Source organism: Podarcis tiliguerta, assembly GCF_965153285.1.
Source record: "Podarcis tiliguerta genome assembly, chromosome: 16".
Taxonomy (NCBI): domain Eukaryota; kingdom Metazoa; phylum Chordata; class Lepidosauria; order Squamata; family Lacertidae; genus Podarcis; species Podarcis tiliguerta.
Window position 1 is genome coordinate 9,560,790 of NC_139549.1, and position 19,118 is coordinate 9,579,907.

At 51.3% G+C, this 19,118-nt stretch overlaps 1 protein-coding gene across 9 annotated transcripts in view; it reads left to right on the forward strand.

Moving 5' to 3' along the window:
• ZBTB7B (zinc finger and BTB domain containing 7B) overlaps window positions 1–19,118 on the forward strand; it is a 54,896-nt gene that overhangs the window by 12,750 nt on the left and 23,028 nt on the right. Inside the window, exon 1 of one of the 9 annotated variants that reach the window (XM_083416632.1) lies at window positions 8,215–8,331. The exons of 3 other annotated variants lie outside the window; for them this stretch is intronic. The gene's annotated coding sequence lies outside the window, so the exon portion shown is untranslated. 5 more of the 9 variants (XM_083416639.1, XM_083416636.1, XM_083416637.1 and 2 more) reach the window with 5 other exon arrangements.

Genomic DNA, 19,118 nt, shown 5'->3' on the forward strand with positions numbered 1-19,118 from the left:
TGGAGAGCAGCTGGGAGTGTTGGGGCACAGCAAGTGTGCCACTTCAGGGTGCAGGTATGTGTGTGGGGTGCAACTGTGGGATTTCCCGTCCTCATTTGCTCCTTGCGCCAGCCCTGTAAGGTAGGTCAGACATCGGGTTCCAGGAAGTGATTGCAAGATTTGGCAAGAGCTGGAAATTACAACTGGGATGACACGTCCAAATAAAATTATAAGGGAGGAAATGATTAAATGGAAGTCAACAAATGTGTGTCTGTCTATCTATCTATCCATCTATCCATCTATCCATCTATCATCTATCTATCTATCTATCTATCTATCATCTATCTATCTATATCTATCTATCTATCTATCTCTATCTATCTATCATCTATCTATCTATCTACCATCTATCTATCTATCTATCTATCTATCTATCTATCTATCTATCTCTATCTATCTATCATCTATCTATCTATCTACCATCTATCTATCTATCTATCTATCTATCTCTATCTATCTATCATCTATCTATCTATCTATCTATCTATCTATCTATCTATCTATCTATCATCTATCTATCTACACACACACAAACATAGACACACCCCAGATAATAAGAGATAAAGGGTCAGAATGTTTGCCCTTTGGAAGGAAATGAATTTAAGCATATTTTCACGTTTTTACAAGCAAACGTTTAAATATTTGGTATTGATGTTTTAGAGATAATTCATCTATTTATTTAAGAAAAGAAGATGGGTATTTACCTTGGGTATCATTGGTTCCAATTTTCCCCTCCCACCAAATTCTATGAAAATTGCTCGGGGGGGGGGGGGGGGAGCGTCTTACTGGACCACTTTATGATTTTTGTTCCCGTTGCAGCAATTGTAGATGCTGCATGATTTTGAATTTTTATTCTTTCTTCTGTATTGCATTTAACGGCATTACAAAATATAAGAAATAAACAAAGCGATAAAAAAACACAATATGGATATTTAATGTGATGAAAACACTGTCTTTCACAACATAGCGGAAGAGCACCTGGAACGAAGCGTAATTTGGGAGCCCCCAGTATAGATTTTTAAAGTCAAGATAAAATACAACGGAGGTGGTTTGTAGGATGGCATGATGCGAGTAATGAAGGCCACATCAGGCTGCCTCTTTGAACACACATGCCTTCCCCCAAAGAATTCTGGGAGCTGTAGTTGATTAGAGGTGCTTAGAGTTGTTAGGAGACACCCCTATTCCCCTCCCAGAACTACAATTCCCAAAGTGGTTCCGCAATCAATCCCTCTTCCCAGGGAACTCTGGGAATTGTAGCTCTGGGAGAGGGTGGGGCCAGTTGCAAAAAGTGGGTGGAGCGACCAGCATAGATTTTACCTTTGTGAAATAGACTTGTATTCTTTGCACACAAAGTCCTATACGCCCTGCTCTGGCCTCCATTTCCAAGCAAGGAAGAGGCATATGTCAGAGTTCAAGAACAGCAAAAACCAGCAAGGAGGTTGCGAAGCAAGACTGGGGAGGGGCGTGGTGTGGGGAAGGAGGTGTATGGGGAGAGTCCTAAGGGCCGGAGAGAAGCCCTGGAGGGCCATCATGGGGCCTGGGCCTGGGGCTCCCTACCCACTGCTTGACAACTCTTATATTTTACCTGGGACTGCAAAAAGAACTCTGTGTGTAGATTCCCTGGCTGGCTCAAGCCGCTGCCAGCCAGTGCAAGCAATAAGCCTGACAGACAGTGAAGTCAGTCACTATCTCAGTCGGTAGAGCATGAGACTCTTAATCTCAGGGTTGTGAGTTCGAGTGCCGCGTTGGGCAAAATATTTATGCGACGCACTGGATTGGACAGCCCTCGTGGTCCCACCTGACGCTACAATTCTGTGCTGATTCCAAGGCAGTGTTTCTTAGCTTTCCAGCTGTTTTTCGGACTATAATTCCCATCATCCCTGCCCGCCGGTCTTGCTAGCTAGGGGTGATGGGATTTGTAGTCCAAAAACAGCTAGAGACCCAAGGCTGGGAAACACCGTTCTAAGGCTTCTTCTTCTTCTTTAAGTCAGCCCTTTATTCATAACCTTGAGGACGAGAATCTTAATTTTATTTTTACGGGGAGGGCAGCAGCTCATTACTGTGCGCAAGGTCCCAGCCCCGGGTGGGAAAATGGACCCCCCACACACACACCTGAAACCTAGAAGAGCTGTTCCAACTGCAGCAGCGCAGACCACCAGTCTTCCGCCGGGTGGGCCGGCCATTTGAAATTCCCCCTGGCATGGGGATATTTCTGATCAAAAAGCCCCATAACACAGCAAGGTATTGCAGCGTAAGAGTATAAAATGGGGACGGAAGCAGCGGCTTTAGAACCAGGAAAGCGAAGGCAACGGACTCTGTGTCTGGATGAGGCCTGAGTCTAAGGCCAGGGTGGGGTCTCTCCTCTTAATAACCACTTCTGGTTTGCGACAGAGAACGAGAGAGAGAGAGAGAGAGAGTGCGCTTGCGACAGCAGCTCCCACCCAGGCTGAGTCACGGGCCTCTCCAGGAGGTCTGCCCCCCCCATGGTACCACCCTGAACCCTCCTTGCCACACAAGGTGCCTGGGCCTCTCCCTTGCCTGCTTCGCCCTCCTTATCTCCCTGCTTGCCTCACCTGGATTTCCAGGAAGTGCAATGACCTGGCTGGTGACTGCGGAGACCAGAGTGGGGGGTGGCAGCTGGGGGAGGGAGGGGGGAGCCGCATTGGGCAAAAGGACAGGGAGTGGTTGCACTGCCCGGCTTTCGTGGCTGCTTTAAAAACGTCTTTTAAAAGATTTTCACTGAGGCGGCAGAGAGGCTGGGGTTGTGGGCTGCAAGGACCGTCACTCCCTAGTATGAACCTACCCGGGACCTTGAGATCATCCTCCGAGGCCCTTCTCCATGTGCCTCCTCCGTGAGATGTTCTGAATGTGGCAACAGGAGAGAACAGGGCCTTTTTTGCAGTGGCTCCCCGTTTAGCGCCAGGCAAAAAACGTTCCTCTTCAACCTCTTCAACCAGGCCTTGGGTTGACATCCAGTGCCCTTTAAAATGTGTTTGTGGGAAGAGGGATTGTTGGTTTGTTGTTGTTATTAGTTTTGTTATGTGTTTTATGTTGTCATCTTGTAGTTTTATGTTGCAAACCGATCTGTGATCTTCAGCTGAAAGGGTGGTTTAGCTCATCATCATCATCATTACAGTGGTACCTCTGGTTAAGAACTTAATTCGTTCTGGAGGTCCGTTCTTAACCTGAAACTGTTCTTAACCTGAGGTACCACTTTAGCTAATGGGGCCTCCTGCTGCTGTTGGCTAGCGTTGCTAAATATGGAGCCTCTGGTTGCCAGGGCAGTATACCCCCTGAATAGCAGGTGGGCGAGGATAAAACAGGAGGGGGACTGTCATTGCCCTTTGTGCTTTGGGTCAAAATGTTGGATCAAAGCCCGTGTTACAGAAGAGAACCTCTGAAAGATGGATGCCTCAGGCTGACCTTGCAGAGCCTCCATGGATGGGGGCAGTCTACCCTGGAACGCCAGCAGGGGCAGAAACACAGGCCTCTAGTCTTTCCGCCCCATCTCAGAGACACCAGAGACCGGCTTCTGTCGGGAACGGGACTCGGTGGCCCTGATCCCAAGCCTCATTGTTGCACCAGAGGGACAGGGAGGTGTGGGTTGTCGCGGTTTGTGGCTATGCGCCGCTAGCCGGTCCTTGAGACGGCCTCAGCCATCCTGTTGCCATCTTAGGCGTCGTTGCGCAAGGGAGTTGCAGCGCAAGCGGGCAACCGCCTCTTCTTCCCTTTCCACCGCCGTGCCTGTTTTGGGGGCTACACCCTTGTGTCCTGGGCTCACCCTCTGGGACGAATGCTCGAGCGCATTTGAAGCGCATAGGGAGAGGTCCCTGGGTGCTGGTGGGAGGGAGAAATTGCCTTATATGGAGAGAGTCAGGCCTTTGGGGCCTTTCCATATAAAGCAAGATTCTAGTCCTCAGGTTTCTGAATAAAGGGCTGATTTAAACAGGAAGCTGCCTTACTCCAGATCAGGCCGTCGTGCATCAAGCTCGTTATTTGTCTACATTAGCAAAGCAAACACTGTGCAGAGTCGCTGGGGCAGCCCTGCCAGATGGGCGGGGTATAAATAATAAAATTATTATTAGTATTTTAAAAACCCCGCTGTGGTCCCTTGACTTGATCACATCTCCTTCGAGAAATAGACTTGAAGAGAGCCTGTCATTAGCTTGAGGAATAGGTTCCTCTATTCGTTATTTATTCTTTCATTTATACCCCATTATATACCATATTTTTCGCTCCATAAGACGCACCAGACCACAAGACGCACCTAGTTTTTGGAGGAGGAAAACAAGAAAAAGAATATTCTGAATCTCAGAAGCCAGAACAGCAAGAGGGATGGCTGCACAGTGAAAGCAGCAATCCCTCTTGCTGTTCTGGCTTCTGGGATAGCTGCGCAGCCTGCATTCGCTCCATAAGACGCACACACATTTCCCCTTACTTTTTAGGAGGGAAAAAGTGAGTCTTATAGAGCAAAAAATACGGTATTTCTTCCCAGGATCTCAAAGTGGCGGGCATGGTTCTCCCATTTCACAACACCCTTGCGAAGTAGCCTTGCCCTGGCCTAGGCCACACCAAAGGCCGAGTGCCATTCCCTTCCAGCTTAGGGGTATAGTATAGGAACCTTTCACTTTCTTTTTTTTGAAAGTAGCTCTCCCACTTCTAAATTAACCTTATTTTCAGCCGTTTGGGGCCCCTTATCTCAGTGGGCCACACAACGGCCCTCCAGAGCAGACTGGCGCTATCTCTAGGCCGCACTTGGAACGGGAAGGGTGGGAGAGAGCCAAGTCTGTTGGGTGGGAGACGACAATTCGCTTTCGCCCCTGTGCCCTCGTTGGGCACGCTGCCATCTCCTCTGCTCACCCTCCTCCGAATAAACCCATTGAAAGGAACGGGCCTCAGTTAGCCGTGCGCATTCACCTTAATGGGTGCCGACTCTCAAGTAGGACCACCATTGGCTATGGACATTAGGACGCCATTTTGGAACCATCGGGCCTGGAGTCTTGCATGTCCCCACTCTCAAGACATATTGGTGTAGTGGTTAGAGTTCTGGACAAGGACCAGGGTTCAAATCCCACCCATGGGAGGGGCGTCAGTCGCTCTCTCTGGCCTATCCCACCTCGCAAGGTTGTTGCGGGAATTAAACCCAGGAGGGGGGAGAGCCACGTACGCCACCTCCTTGGAGGAAAAGGCAGGAAATGAACGTTATCCCTGGGATACCTCAGCTTGGTAGAGCATGAGACTCTTAATCTCAGGGCTGTGGGTTCGAGTCTCACGTTGGGCAAAAAAGGGGGTTGGGCTAGATGACCCTTGGTGTCCCTTCCAACTCGACAATTCTGTGATTCTGTGAAATGGGCCCAGGGCGTGTGGGTGCCTGGGATCCTGCCCAGAGGCAGTTGTGCCCACCCCATGCCTCTTGCAAAACAGAGCGTGTTTTTCATGTCGTCCGATGCCCTTCCAGCCTATCCTAGCCCTGTTAGCAATCCCACCCCCCTTTTGCAAGCCGCCACGCAGCAGTTCCTCTTTCATATCAGCTGCTCTTCTTAAGTGGGTAGTAAACGGACAATCTTATTTCCTCGTTCCCTTGCGCTCTCGCTCTTTCGTTCTCTGTTTTCTTCCCCCACCTGGGTGGGCTCTTGTCCAGCTGGCTTGTTCATTTTTTCCTCACCGGGGTTGAGGGGTGGGAGGGAAGCGGTCTGGCTCCCCACGCGGCAGCTGTGGGCGAAAGAAGAATCGGAAGCCTGCCGGGGGAACCCAGGTGTCCGGGCCGAGGCACCTGTTTGGTGGTGAGCAGATTAAGGGACTTCCCTCCCTGCTCCCACCCGCAGACATAGAGACTAAGGGCCCATCTGCACTGAACATTTAAAGCAGGGTCACAGCTTTGCCAAAGGAATCCTGGGAACTGTAGTTTGCGAAAGGGTGCTGAGGCCTGTTAGGACCTACAGTTTCCAGAGTGGTTTGAACAGTCAATCCCTCTTCCTAGGGGACTCTGGGAACTGTGGCTCTGTGAGGGGAATGGGTGGTCTCCTAAGAACTCTCAGCACCCAGAGCAAACTACAGTTTCCCAGGGGAAGCCACGGCTATTTAAAGTGGTATGGAACTGCTTTAAATGCGTAGTGCAGACGGCGGGTGTAACTTTGTTAGTTTGCTTTCTATCGGACTGAGTTCTGGTCATAGCTGTCAATTTACAGATTTGAAAATAAAGGACCAGCAGCCTCGAAAATAAGGGATCAACAATTACTTTGATAAAGTACATATTTTGTTGCGTGCACATGGCTTTAGATACCTATTAGGTCCATAAATCACCATATAGCATATATTCAACACAAAAAACAGCAACAATTTGTTGTTGACAAAGCACAGCTGGACATAGAAAGGGCCCCATTACCTTCAATAGCTTATTTAAGGGACATCATCAATAAGGGACAGCAGTGGGACATGGTGCTGGGATAAGGGACTGTCCCGCCAAATAAGGGACGCTTGACAGCTATGGTTCTGGTTTGTCTATTTTTAAAAAAACAGATTTGAGGGTTGGCAGAGTCCCAGGGCAAAGTTACCCATAGGCAGCTGACTTACTTGGTCACGGGTGTGTTGTTTCACACACACACACACACACACACACAGAGTGTTCGACTGGGACTATGGAGACCCGGGTTCAAATTCTCACCCAGTTGAGGGACTTTGGGCCGACTCCGGACCTACCTCATAGGGTTGTTGTGAAGATAAAACAAGAGTGGGAAGCAGCTCCTGGGAGGAAAGGTGGAATAGAAATGAAAACACACAAAGCCGCTGCTTTTTCCATATCACACACTCACAACCTGCATCTAGTCAGGTACTACCAGCAGACAAACCCGAACTCAGAGCATCTGGTTGGCAATTGCGAGAACAGGATACTAGGCTGGCCTGATCTAGAAGCCTCGCCTTATGTTCTGATAGGGGCAGAAACCAGCTCAGATTATTTTGATGGGTGAATAGCCGCAAGAGCCATCTAGAGCCTCCTGTTTCAGGAGCAGTCTACCTCATTCTCAGTTGCAAGGGAGGAGAGTTGCTATTGAGCTCAAGGTCCTCCTGCTCAACCTCTGTGAGAACAGGATGCTGGGATTAGACGCGGCCTGATCCTGCTGGGCTCTTCCTAGTTTCTTGCGACCTTCTGCAAACCAGATCTGCAGAAGGCTAGGACCAGAGCACCTCCTTTGAGGGGCCTAATTGGAGCCCACTTCCAGTGCCAGGCTGCGAAATGATGTGTTTCTGAGCATGTTCAGAGTTCAAATGCCACATCCCTCCTGTGAGGGGTCTGGGCATTCCTCCCAGGAAGCTCTCGACACAAGCACCTTTACGAAATTACCCACCTAGTACTTGCCAGGACAAGGGAAGGGAGATTTTATTTTATTTTATTTTATTTACATCTTCCAACAAAATTTTGATTTGACGAAACCAGACAGGGAGCGTCCTCTCCAGAGCATGTCCCTTGCCACTAACCCTGGAGCGTCGCTATCAGTCACGGATGACAGTCCTGAGGTCGATGGACCAGATTCTGACTCAGTAGAAGGCAACCACCTATATTCTTTTGACTAATGGTCCAAACTTTCTAGGTTCCAGTTTAAATCATCCCTTTATGCAAAACCATGAGGACTAGGAACTTCTAATTTGGCAGAGGGAGTTGCTGGAAAGAACATAAGGACACAGGAAGAGCCCTGCTGGGAAACCAGAGCTCAGTGGCCTTGCATGCAGGAGGTCCCGAGTTCAAGTCCCGGCATCTCCAGATAGGGCTGAGGACGTCCCCTGCCCGAAACCTTAGACAGATGCTGCCAGTCCGTGCAGGCAACACTGAGCTCTATGGGCCGGTGGTCTGCCTGTTTATAAGGCAGCCCCGCCTTTTTCTGGTGCCAGGCCTGCCTCTCCTTGCCATCTCCCCTGGCACAGTTCTGTGCCCGTCTTGCCCGATCTGTTCAGGGCACAGCAGGAGGGAAGAAGCCCTTTCTTCTGGCGCCGTTGCTACCCTGCAGGCTGAGTCAAGCCAGCACTTTCGGGGAGGGACCTGGGTGGGGGCGCGGCTTGGCTCAGCAGGGGCAGCGCCCACCTTGCCAGGCCGCTCAGCAGGGCAGGTTGGGGCACGCCGGCTTGGCTCAGCCCCGCCAGGTGACACAACGTGGCTCGCAGAAGTGGGGCAGGAGGCAAGGAAGTAGGGCGAGGAGCGAGGCTGGCGGTGGACACCCTTTCTGGGTCGCTCGGGGCAGGTGTCGTAATGATGTCTCTCCCCACCCCCCTGTGATTCCCGGCGGCTGGTATTCAGAGGCATGTCGCCGCTCCTGGCAGCGGAGGGAGAGCGTCGCCATCGTGGCTGGCAGCTGTCTGTCTCCCAGAATTTGGCCACCAAGTGGGTGGCAATCTCTATACCTTGTGGCAGGGAGTTCCAGAGGGGAATTCTAAGCAGAACCTCCATATTCCAAGGCAGTGTCTCTTGTCCTTCTTTCTTGCTTCCCCCCCTCTTGCGGTCCGTTTTTCCTCACTTGAGGGAGATTTGGGAGAAAAAAAGGGTCACCTGGGTTGTGATTTGAGGCAGGATAATTGAGAGATTCCCTCCCTCTTCTCTCCAAAGGTTTGGTTCGACCTTTGTGGAAGGAGGGGGGACTCTGGAGCATGTGCAGAGTGCAATTTCCACACTGCAAAGCGCCCTTTTGCTAGCGTCTGTTGGTTGGTGCTTGATAAAAGTGTCTGTGCGGAGGGGTCATCCTTGCTCGCCTCCACCCCCTCGCCTACCCTGGTGTTTCACAGGTGGAAATAGTGTCAACGTTGTAAAATCCTTGTCGCCTGAGATTCTTGTTCAGAACATCTGCATGCCCAGCCAGCAACATGTGGCTGAAGGCTCTCTTCCCCTTTCTGTATGCTGTTGACCAGATGTTTTGCTAGACTACAAATCCCATCGTCCTTGACCATTGGCCAGACTGGCTGGGGGCTTATGGGAGTCCGAGAACATTGGTCAAACTACAATTCCCAGCATCCCCGGCCATTGGCCGTATTGGCTAGGGGGCTCATGGGAGCTGGAGTCCGAGAACATTGTCGAACTACAACTCCCAGCATCCTTGGGGGCTGATAGGAACTAGAGTCCTCCTGCTAGGGGCCTCCGCTGCGTAGATTTATCCGTCCTACCCTGTTCAAAAAGCCAAGAGGGTCTTTGCTGCCACCTCCTTGAGGGTTTGAAACAAACCAAAACCGCAATTGTCTGCTGCCAAGACGAGCCCGGGCATTGTGTGATGTGACTGGCTGTGCGGTGGTGCTCTTGTGTGTGTCTTAACACGCATGTGTCCTGGAGACGAGGCCCGCCCGCTTCTAAGATGTTAACTCCCAGAGATCCTGGCAAAGAGTTGCAGCCTTGAAGCAGGGAGTCACACATAGCAAAATCTCCCCCCCAAAAAACCAGAAAATGATTTTACTTATATATTCATAACATTTAATCCTCCGTCCTTCTCCTCCAAGGAGCTCAAAGCAACGTACAGAGTTCCCCCCTCCATCCACACTAACCCTGCGAGGTAGGCTAGGCTGGAAGATGGTAACTGGTCCATTGTGACCCCAGTGAGTGTGGATTCGAACCCAGGTCTTTCTCGTCCTTGTCCATCTTAACCATCGCAATCACCCCCGATAGGGAAGAGCTGGAGGGCTTCAGGGTCAGATAGGACTACGTTGAGGATGTCATGCAAGATGACAACTTTTATTTTTGTCACTCTGCAAAGTTGGGTGTGGGGGAGCGGAGGGCCGCATTCTGTTCTGGGCAGCCTGCCAAGGGCCGTGTGTGCTAGCGGTGGGCGGGGCCAGAGGCAAAAGTGGGCGGGGCAGCAAATATAAATTTGGCCTTTGAGCATGGGGCTAATTTCTACACTTGCTCACTTCTCTCTCTCTCTCTCTCTCTCTCTCTCTCTCTCTCCCCAGGCGAGTAAATAAGGCATGCTTTAGTTGACATTCCCACATTTCAGGGGGTTGGACTAGATGACCCTGAGGACCCCTTCCAGTTCTATGGTCAGAGCTGAAAGGCACATTCTAGCCAGGCAGAAACACTCAAGCAGTGTGTGAAGCCAAGGGCCAGCAGGGGGGGGGGGAGTGTTGCCTGGGGAGAGTCCTGAGGGCCAGATAGCGATATCTCGAGGGCCACATTCAAGCCCTGAGCCCGGGGCGCCCCACCCCAGAGCTAAGAGGCCTCCACTGACGTTTGTATGCATGTGTCTGTTTGCGAGTTGTATGTCTCACCGCTTCTGCAGTTGGCTCTGGAGTTGGCTCGCCACTAATGGAACCTCCCACTTCAGGGGCAGTCTACCTCCAAGTGCCAGCTGCTCAGCGCATGCCAGAAGGAAAGGCGGAGGAGGAGGGCGGCTCTTCCTTTCATATGCCTTTCGGAAGGCTCCGCGGCCTAGGCTTGCCAACTTCCAAAACGGCCTCTGCAGCTGTGCCTTTTTTGGGGGAACGGGATGATCTGTAGTCAGGCATGTGTGCTTTGATCCATGTGCCGTAGGACGCCACACGGTCTCTCTCTCACACGCTGATTTCCGCAGATTGAAGCACAGGAGCTGCCCAAGCCATGCCTTCCAGGACAGTTGGCAACCCTGCTTTGTGTTTATACGGATGGAGCCCAGAGTCTGCGAGGAGCTTGTGTGCGCATGTGAATGCCAAAGGACTCCCCGCCTCGCTTTTCTTGCAAGCTTCTCTTAAATTATCTGCTTGCTGATCAGCCTCAGGTAGCTTCTGTGCTCACCACAACGGCTTCTCCCGCACCTGGGTGGGTGAGTGGGTTCAGAGGCGAGGCCTCCAAACCGGCGCGATTTCCCAATAAATGTCACGAGCCGCCATTGCACATTTTCAGAGGCTTCCGAGTGGTCCCCCCATCTCTTGCCTTGCGTCCCAACGACCCTGGCACGTGGCATTATTCCCCCCCTCTATAGAGCGAGTGGGAAACGCCGAGGGATGCGCATGGCGAGATTCGAACCCGGGACTATTTCCTGACTTGTAGCCTTCGCCGCACTTGGCTGGCTGCTCGCTGGTGGTGGTTGGTGTGTGTGTGTTTTTTCCAGGTGGGTGCCTTTCCGGGGGAAGCAGGGAGAAAGCAGGGTGAACCCCCCCCTGCCAGGCTCTCCGTTCGAGGCTGGAGAGCGTGGCAAAGGGTTAAGAAGGTTTGAGGGTGGGGTGCTCACAACCTGGGGTGTGGGCGTTGCCTCCTGTTTGAGGTGGGATCCTGCCTGCCTGCCTGGCTCAGAACTGTTTGCTCCTTCGAGAGAGAGGGGGAGAGAGGTAAGTGGCGAGGATGAATCGCCAGGGGTGGCTGAGGGGTGTGTTTGGGCAAAGGGGGGCTTGGAGAACAGTGCTGGGGCGCTCCGGCTGCCAGCCCTCTTGAGATCAGCCTTTGAGGGTTCGCTGGCAGCCTCTCCGCCAGAAATGTGTGCCCGCTTGGCAGGGTTCTGTGGAGAGGTTCCAGAACCAAGCAGAACTGGTCGAAGGGCCCTGCAAAAGTGTCGGAGGCTGTAATTTTAGCCCTTTCCGGAAGCTATAGGTGCTGGGTTCGGGTGGTGGCAAGGGGGGCCCCCCTCTCCCTGCCCCTTGCTACCCTCTTGGGGCAGCTTGGCAAGGGGTTTCTGCCCCCCAGCTGTGGGGCCTGGCTGTTTGGAGGTGAGGGGGAGCATTTAAACCGGCTCTGTTTTTACGTTCAGAAGATGATGAAAATATGTGTGTTTGTGTGTGTGTGTGTGTGTGTGTGTGTGTTTCAGTATCAAACATAACCTAGGCAAATGGCTGTTTTGGGCATCCTTTAACCGCCCCGCCGTATCCACAACCGAGCCCCCCAGTGTGTATCGTAGCCCCACACGTTCCCACCGCATGCTTTTGGGTCTCTGTGGTTTTCATTCCCACCCCATTTTGTAATATGTGATTTCCGCCTGGGTAGTTTTCCAAAGTGTGTCAATTGCCGCATCCCCTTGGAATTCTCCCCCCCCCCCCAGATCGAGTGGGGTGTGTGTGTGTTGCGCTCTTTCTGTGGGGTGCTTTCCCTTCCTCTATCTCCTGCTGTCGGAGGATTCCTTCAGTAACTGGAATCCACCGTCTCCTTCCATACTTGAAATTTGGCACAAACTGATTCACCCTTGGAGAGGCGTTGGTGGGAGGGGAGAGAGAATGAGCTGTGGCAGGACTTTCATATCTCCGGTGTTGTGGCACAGGTTTTGCTTGCTTGCTTCCTTGAAATCCTCTGGATTTAGTTTGACACCTCAGCCATGTTTCTAGTCCTGTGTGTGTGTTTTTGCGGGGGAGAAACTGCAGAGATCTGTGAAAAGCTTTTCCGGTGCCATTGTCATGTTTTGCGAGGGGAACTCCACTTTCTGTAGTTCGGTTTCCTTCTTTATTAAATGGCAAGTTGGCAGATTCTTTTTTTTAATATACGTAGATTCTATCAGCAAAGTTACTTCAACATAAACCCATTTTGCACAACTGCTGTGTTTCTGTTTCAATTCATCCTGTTCATCTCCAGTTTCCCACTCCAAAACTCTCCTTGCCCACCAAAAAAATAATCTCAAAAATTTACGAAGGGCAACCATAGAATCATAGAATCGTAGAGTTGGAAGAGACCACAAGGGCCATCGAGTCCAACCCCCTGCCAAGCAGGAAACACCATCAGAGCACTCCTGACATATGGTTGTCAAGCCTCTGCTTAAAGACCTCCAAAGAAGGAGACTCCACCACACTCCTTGGCAGCAAATTCCACTGTCGAACAGCTCTTACTGTCAGGAAGTTCTTCCTAATGTTTAGGTGGAATCTTCTTTCTTGTAGTTTGGATCCATTGCTCCGTGTCCGCTTCTCTGGAGCAGCAGAAAACAACCTTTCTCCCTCCTCTATGTGACATCCTTTTATATATTTGAACATGGCTAACCAGATTGCTATTAAGGTGGATGAGTCCAAGTTCAGAATTTTTGTATTCTTATTATAATTATTATATTAAATTTATTACCAACCACCACCAGAAAGCAGCCAGCCAGGTCCCAGGGGATGTTGCGACCATTTCAAATCTGGTATTAAAAATAGTTTAAACCGATTATAGTCTCAGGAACAGGGTGGGCCCTGAAAGCACACACCTGAGATGTTGTAGGCCAGAGTCGAATCATAGAATTGTGGATTGGAAGGGACCCCAAGGGACATCTAGTCCAACCCCCCGCAGTGCAGGAATCTCAACTAAAGACGTGTGCCTTCAGCATCCCCAGAAAGCTGTGCAGTGGAGAAGCCAGGCGTACCTCCCACAGCTGAGGGGCTGCCACGGAAAAGGCCCTCTCGTTTGCCACTGCCGCCCCAAACATCTGAGGGAGGTGGAATTACCAAGGTGCCCCCCAAGGAGGGTCTGTGGGGAAGGACAAGGCCTCTCAGATATTTGGAGCCTGTCATCTAGGTCTTTGGGTGCTGGCATTTATTAGCACCTTGAATCGGGCCCGGAAACTGAAATGTTCCAGTCGCAGTTGAAAGCGGGCCTTAAACGGGCAGTCAGTGCTGATTTCCGCATCTGTGCAAAGATGTTTTTACAACTCATCAGAGATGTCGCTGGGAAATGATGCGAAACCCATCCTAGGTTGAAGTTGGGTCTTGTGGTCCCAGGAAAGGTGGTTGGGAAGGGGCTTAATATGCTACAAATTCTGCTGCCCATCTCTCAGCGCTGCGGTTTGCAGGTTGGGAGCCCATTCGTAGTGCTCAGGGGACCAATCCTGGTTTTACCACTCTGAGCACCTGGAAGTGTGCAATGTAGCAAAGCTTGGGGGAAGGAAGAGACATAGCCACTTTGCTCCGCGGCTGTGCTGCCTGGCCCACCCTGCAAAAGGATGTCGGTTTTTATTTTCTCAAAAGAGGCTTTGTCAGGGTGTAGGAAGCTCCCTTGTACAGAATCGGGTCCTCGGTCCGTCAAGCTCAGTATTGTGATTGCTGACGGGGCAGCTGTGTACCTGTCCTTACCTGCAGCTAGCAACAAAATTATCCAGTTTGTCTAGTCCTCCTTTAAAGCCATCCACGACAGTGGCCACCGTTGCAGGTTTGATCCCCATTGCAGAGGGTTGATCCTCTACAGTTCTCCGATTCTGCATGGAGGTTTCTGGGTACCAGGTTTGGCGACCGCAGTTTAAAACCCCCTGCCTTACCTCCATATTGAGCACCTTTTCCATTTCCACCTGTTCTTTTCTCCTTGCTTATTGGGACAAGCGAATTGCTGTAAGAGCAAGCTACACCCAAGTGATGTAATTGAGATCATCGAGTTGTAGCGTTGGAAGAGGGGCTCCATCGGTCATCTAGCCCAACCCGCTTTGCGAGTGGACATTCTGTTGTGGCGACCTAGATTCAAGGTGCCATTTGGCACCTAGCTTATCTACCCGAGTTTCTAACACTAAACCTGAGCAACTGGTATTCAGATGTACATCACTGCCTCCTACAGAGGAGAGGAAACACAGCCATTGTGGCTTGCAGCCATCCGTGGCCTTTGCCTCCCTGGATTTGCCTGATGCCCCTTTTAATGCCATCAAAAGTTAGTGGCTATTGCTTACCTCCAGTGGGAGCAAGCTCAGAGCCTTTGGATAGGTCTACTCTACATGGACTTGTGTAAGACGGCATGCTCCCCTTCTTCCAAAAGACCCAGGAACCCATTTACAATGGATTGGTGCCCCTGATGAGATCTTGGTTCCGTCACAGGTAGCAATAGGGAAACACCTGAGTCGTTCGCCGTGTGAGAAGCTGGGGTGAAACATCCGGGAAAGTTTGGACAGGGATAGGAAACTCGGCGGGTCCTGCAATATTAGCCGTGTGGGCCTGTGTGTGCTTTCGCTCAGTCATTTCCAAACTCGTGTGTTGCAAAGTTGCTTCAAGAAGTGACGCCCATGCATTGAGGAGGAATACAGGAAGCTGCAGTAGAGTGAGTCCATCTAGCGCAGGGTTCCCTGCACTGACTGGCAGAAGCTCTCTAGGATTTCAGGCAGGCAATCTCTCACAGCCCTACTTGGAGACGCAATTGGGGGCTGAACCCGGGACCTTCTGCCTGCAAGACTCTGCCACTGAGCTATGCCACTTCTCCCAAAGGAGGAAGAAGAGGGAGGCCTGTTGTGTCTCTGCATGAGTTCGTGGTTCCGCAAGCTCTCCCATTAGGACCAGGCGATGTATCGATATGCAGTGGTACCTTGGTTGTCGGAACTTCATCCGTTCCGGGAGTCCGTTTGACTCCCGAAACCGTTAGAAAACCAAGGCGCAGCTTCCGATTGGCTGCAGGAGCTTCCTGCACTCAATCGGAAGCCACGTCGGACATTCGGCTTCTGAAAAATGTTCGCAAACCAGAACACTCACTTCTGGGTTTGCGGCGTTCAGGAGCCGATTCGTTCGGGAGCCAAGCCATTCAACAACCAAGGTACCACTGTATCGTCCCAAACCGGTTTGAAGTCCATAGTGTGATATCAGTATCATAGTTTTTGACCTCGCAATATATTGCGAATCATGACGTGTGCATTTGCTTTGGAAAAACCACAATGTGGGAAAAACCACGAAGCCTAGCTCCGTCCTTATTTCAGGCATTGTGATATATCAGAATATTGCGATGTTTAGTAAAGGTAAAAGGACCCCTGACCATTAGGTCCAGTTGTGGCCAAGTCTGGGGTTGCGGCGCTCATCTCGCTTTATTGGCCGAGGGAGCCGGCGTACAGCTTCTGGGTCATGTGGCCAGCATGACTAAGCCACTTCTGGCGAACCAGAGCAGCGCACGGAAACGCCGTTTACCTTCCCGCCAGAGCGGTACCTATTTATCTACTTGCACTTTGACGTGCTTTTGAGCTGCTAGGTTGGCAGGAGCAGGGACCAAGCAACGGGAGCTCACCCCGTCGCGGGGTTTAACCCACAGCGCCACCCGCGTCCCATTGCGATGTTTAGCTGGTGATATATCACAAAGTTGAAAACCAGATAGCACCCAGCCCTAAAGAGTATTATGACCTAACCTTAACCCTTGCCTGCCCCTTACTGTCCTCAGCCTCCCTCTTTCTCCCTGGTGCGCCCAGGACCCACTGACATGGGCTCCTTCGACAGATGACCATTTTGTTTCTTTCACCATTTAAAAACTGACCTTCTCATGGGCAAAATTCAGTGCATCTTGGCTACCGGGACTTTCGGCTTACCAGGTTTTTGGAATTTGTGCTGTCTCTGCGCACTTCCATCTCCTTGGGAAGAGTCTTTCCTCCGAACAGGTCAAAGTGGCTTACATAGTCTCCCCCCCCCCCCACTTTTCATCTTCACAACAACCTTGCAAGGTAGGTGAGCCACAGAGATAACGGACCAAGGTCACCCAGTGCGATTTGTGGCCAAGTGGGCAGGTGGGGATGTGTTCAACTCAAACCCTCCAGTCTTGGTCCAACCCTCTAGCCACTACACCGCACTGCCTCCTGTGGGGGGGGGGGAGGAGCTACGCTTACATTTTGCCCGCTGGCGTGTTTCGAGGTTGCGACTGGAAAGAAAATAATAATAATGGTCTCTGTCTCAGTTGGAGACCGAAACAGAAGCACCATTGGCTTCCGTTGTCTCGGAAAATAGCACTTCAAAGCATCAGCAAACGCAGCGATGGCAATGAAAGGAACTTTTATCTGATTTTCTTTTAAAAATAGACAATCCAAATAGTCAGCGTGGGGTTTTATTTTTTTTATTCTGAAAAAAACACACCCAGAGACTGTCTCCTAAAGACAGAACTGTCGTCCTTATTCAGGATGCTTTCAGACCTTGTTGGATCACAGCTGCTATCCATCCCCAGCCAGCAGGACCAATAGTCAGGGAGGATGAAGTTCAGGGGAATCTAGAGGATTGCAGGTCCTCCGCCCCAGCCTTGGACACACGGCGCAGCCAATCAGGGATCCCATGGCCCAGCCAATCAGTGTTAAAGGCATTTACAGAGCTGTAAAGCAAGGTTGGGGAAGCTAGGGGAATGTTCAAATGTCGCTGGACCACAGCTCCCATCAACCCCAGTCAGCCTGGCCCAATGGTCAGGAGGGATGGGAGATGAAATTCAGAAAAATCTAGCGGGTCCCAGCTTCACTCTTCTCCGGCTGTGAGAGGTGGGGTCCTACAGATCCTGGAAGTGAGGAATTGGAGTCAGGAGGAGGGTTAGAGTAGGAAGGCGGAAGGAGAGAGAAAGAGAAGCCTTTTCTCTCTCTTTTGTTCTGCCAAATTCATGGAGGGCAAGGCTCTCGATTGGCTACTAGCTGTGCTCCGCCTCCACAGCTAGAGGCAGCAGCGTGTGGCGTGGTTAAACTGTGGAACTCCCTGTGACAGGAGGCAGCGATGGCCGCCATCTTGGATGGCTTTAAAAGAGGTTTGGACAAATTCTTGGGGGTGAACGCTACCCAGGGCTACTAGGACTACCCAGTAGGACGCAGCGATGCTTCTGAGTACAGTGGTACCTCGGGTTAAGTACTTAATTCGTTCTGGAGGTCCATTCTTAACCTGAAACTGCTCTTAACCTGAGGTACCACTTTAGCTAATGGGGCCTCCTGCTGCCACTGCGAGATTTCTGTTCTCATCCTGAAGCAAAGTTCTTAACCCGAAGTAATATTTCTGGGTTAGCGGAGTCTATAACCTGAAGCGTCTGTAACCTGAAGCGTATGTAACCCGAGGTACCACTGTACCGACCTGGAAACCACAAGAGGAGAGGGCCGCTCCTGGGCTCAGGTCATAGCTGTCAACATTTCCCCTTTTTTAAGGGACATTCCCTTATTCCGAATAGGATTCCTCGCAAGAAAAGGGAAAAGTTGACAGCTATGGCTGAGGTCCTGCATGCTGGCTCCCCACTGGTTGGCCACTTGAGGAAACAGGAGGCTGGACAAGATAGGCCACTGGTGTTCTTGAGACGCTGAGGACTAGCCTCATGCACTGTGGCCTTGCAACACAGAAACTTGCTTTCTTCTACTTTCAGTGCTGATCTGTTTCGGACCTGATTCACCACCCACTAGCCAAACTAGACACGCTCTCTCTTTCTTGGCCTTGTCCAAGTCTAAGCCAGCACTCCTTTTCCTGCAAGCTGCAACAACTGCGCTGCTGGACATTTTTAAAAATATGTTCCTGAAGCGTATGACTACTTCAGTCTCCCCCCCCCCCTTTCTTAAAGAGACCACGTTGTTTAGGGGCTGGGAATCCTCCCACCCATCTGAGCCACTCCCTTCCCCTGGGAACTCGCTAGCAGCAAAGTCACATCAGGGCGGCTGTGTGGTTTTGCGTTGTGTTGTGTGTGTGTGTGTTTTATGGTACGAAAGCCTTGCTCTCTCCTGCCTGCTCCCAGCTCTCTGGCAGGCGGGTTCCTTTCCTTGCCAGGGTCCTCCTGACCCAGGGGAGAGGCTCTGCGTGTACCGGGGGCCGTTCCCAGGACCTGTTTGGGCACGTCCCCTACCCACCCATCGCCTGCCTGGCACCGCTCAGGAGCTGGCGCAAAGGCCGCCCCCCCCCCCTCCTTCCGTCCTTCGGGGCCGGCTTGCAACAGAGGGATTAATGGGCGTTGGGCAGGGAAAAGTACAGCCAGTTCCTGAGGCTGCCTGTCAGTGCCCAGGTGTTGCCACCCTTGGCTTCCCTGCCCTGCAGTCCGCTTCCTTGACTTAGGCAGATGAGAGTATCCCGGCGCCCACGGCGGGAGCCCAGCGCCACACCCGAGTTGGGAATTTCTGATAAGAGGAGCCTGCTTATCCGAATCAGGCCAGTGACCCAACTCATCGGTCCTTCTGTTCTCTAGATGTCCCACTGGGAAATGGTTAGGTTAGCCTGACAACCCTGCCTCTTTCAATTTTTATTTTTATTTTTTCCTGTGCTCAAGCAGGGCTGGATTAACCATTAAGCAAATTAAACTTGATGGTTGTGGACCCTCCTTCTTTGGAGGTTATTTTTTAAGCAGAGGTTGGGTGGCCCTCTGCCGTGGATGCTTCAGAGCTGAAGATTCCTGCATTGCAGTGGGGTGGGGATGGATGACCTTCAGGGCCCCTTCCAACCCTCCAATTCTGCGATTCTAAGCCTGTGCTTCTAAGCATCAAGGGAAGGGAGGCACCACAAAATTTTTCCATTTTAACCAA